The 2,697-nt window shown below is 21.2% G+C and overlaps 1 long non-coding RNA gene across 1 annotated transcript in view; it reads left to right on the top strand.

The window, feature by feature from the left end:
* The window catches only part of LOC145839386 (uncharacterized), a 39,200-nt gene extending 37,617 nt beyond the window's left edge, over positions 1-1,583 (top strand). Inside the window, exons 5-6 of the long non-coding RNA XR_014370054.1 lie at positions 765-908; positions 1,447-1,583. This is a non-coding gene — a long non-coding RNA (uncharacterized LOC145839386). The remainder of the gene's footprint in view (positions 1-764; positions 909-1,446) is intronic.
* The last annotated feature ends 1,114 nt before the right edge of the window (positions 1,584-2,697 follow it).

Here is a 2,697-nt window from a genome sequence, read left to right as displayed (position 1 = left end):
ATGATCAATCAAAAGATATTTGAAATGTTTTAATTTTCTTTTGTCATAAACTACACTGAATAAGTTATTAATTATTATACTTAAGTTTTTTTTTATACTATATAATATACGCTATTTGTTAGTTATAGTTTTATAATATGAATCATTTTCAAATATTGTTGTGTCATTGTGCTAAGTTGTATGTATTTGCTTAATTACTTATATATATTGTTAAAAACCTTATTCAGAAATGATAAATCTAACAGATTAAATAGATTTAAGTATATTTTATTTATAGATTATTTTAAAATAATAGACTTGTTGAAATGTATGTAAATTTTTTAAAAGCTAATGTTACATTATACTTCTTAACTTTTTTTTTTTCTTTTTAGGTTCTTCTTTCTAATTAAGAAGTATAATTCTAAATAAATCAATTGTTTTGAAAATTATAATTCTAGTTTAAAAGTCTGGTTTCGTACATTTATTATGTAAGTATATTATTAATATATATTATTGACATTATTGTCATATTACTAATACTTTACATACCAAAATAATCGTAATGGTAATCATGTAATAATAAAAACCATAATACATATCTTATATGTCTTACCTTGATAGATTAACTAAACTTAAAATAACATCTTTAGAATATAGGAGACTTGAATTTGACCTCATAACTGTTTTTAAAACTAGTTAACGGTAAAACTAAGATAAATATACAATCACTTTTTGAACTTAGTAGAAGTAATTACTTAGTAAGAGAAAATAGCAAAAAATTACAGGCAGACATCATTTCTGTAATAAGGCTTGGCATAATTTTTTTAATCGGTCATTTCAAATATGGAACGAACTTCCAAATGAGTTAACTTCTTGCAAAAAGGTTGAAGAATTTCGATCAAAGTAAAAAAAATTTGACCAAAACAAAGGTTTGTTAGTAAAACTGATAAGTATTTTTATATAAAATGTGTTTTAAGTTTGATATTTGACTTAGTTAGTTCAATTTTTAAAGCAGTACTTTATTAATCATGACTCTTTTATCAGTATGTTAAAAGATTTTTTATCTGGCCAGTCTATTTTTAAGATTACATTCAATAATGACGTCACATATATAGTTATGAAGATTAGTTTAGTTATTGAATGTAGTTAGTTTAATCATTGATAACGGCAAAATATAAATTTGAATCAGTTTTTCTCTTCATTGAAGTAAGTAGTTTGTTTATATTATGATTTGTTGTTTTTATTTTGTATTTTAATTTACTTCACTTAATTTAGGCTTAATAATTACAAATATTATATAGTTTTAATACAGTCGGATTTGACATTAAGTATTTTACCTATTTTCAAATATTAACCTGTAAAAAACTGTTGAAATTATTTAATTTTATTTTTATTAAAAAAAAACGTGTATACACCACCTTTGTTCTATGCTTCTATTCTTTCATTACAGTAATTTTATTTTTACAGAACCCAGTTGAAGTGTGTTGATTCGTTAACATACAGAAACATATGTTGGTACAATAAAGGAAGTTTGCTGTTTAATTTGCTTTTAAACATTTATAAACTTAATATCTTGCTTATGACCTTTTTATTTAATATTCAAATCAGTCTGTTCATTTCTAATAAAAAGTTTAATTATTTTGTTAAAAAAAAATATTGTTTTGTTCTCAATAGGTAGTTGTATGTTTGTTTTTGTGATTAAATTAAACCTGTAGTAAAAAGAACAATTTTATCTAAATAATGCATTTAAATACCGTTGAAAACTATCTGACAAACTTCTTACACTTTAAATTTTTTTTAAAAGATTTTTTTTTAATTTCTTTTACTTTAAAAAGTTTACCTAGAAATAATAAAACACGTTAGGTTTATATATAAATCTACAAGGCTTATCAAAAATAGCTTTTTAGTTTTAAAATAATTCACAATTTGTCATAAAATTATTAATTATTTATAAATAATGCTTGTAATCTTTGCAATTAAGCTTTTGTTAGTCAATTAATTTGATTTTCGCTTTTTTATTTGTGTTTTATTTATCAAAAATATATGTAGTTATAAATGTGGATTAAGTTTTGTTTATATCTATAACAATTCTTAATATTTTGTTTAACTTATTAAATATAGAAAATGAAAAAAAGCTAATTCATTATCTTTTTCTGAGTCATCAAATTAATAAATATGTTTACTACTTTGCAGTAGTATTAAAATACTCATAAATTACAATACTTCTCACCGAGAATAAATGTATTGAAGTTTACGCTGTATAAATATTAATCTTTAATTCAAACTTTTTTGAGTTCTTTTAAGTGACGTCACGATGAAGCGAAATTAATCAAACTTTTTTTTTGGTAGGACTAATTGAATAGTTTTTTTTTGATAAAGTTATAAATTGTTGAATTTAATTGTTGGTTTAACAACTGTTGTCCGTTTTTTTATTACAAAATTTTAGCAAAGTCGGTATAAGGTTTTTTATTATGTTTATTTTTATTTTGTTTATTTTACATCATGTTAATAAAATGATTTATCTTTTTGTAATTGATGTCAAACAATTTATTGTTAATAGTATTAATATAAAGACATACAAACTTTCATAAAGTTGTTAAGCATTTGTATATTTTTTAAAGTTCTCGTAAAATAAATTACAACTTTAAAAGCTCCAGTGACGTCATAAAATTTAAAAATTAAATTTTTGTTTCCACTGAATTTATATAATAAAAAAGT

This window comes from Thalia democratica, chromosome 6, assembly GCF_965202585.1.
Source record: "Thalia democratica chromosome 6, ktThaDemo2.hap1.1, whole genome shotgun sequence".
Classification (NCBI taxonomy): domain Eukaryota; kingdom Metazoa; phylum Chordata; class Thaliacea; order Salpida; family Salpidae; genus Thalia; species Thalia democratica.
Note: the sequence above shows the minus strand (reverse complement) of the source record. Positions and strands in the feature narration are given on the sequence as shown.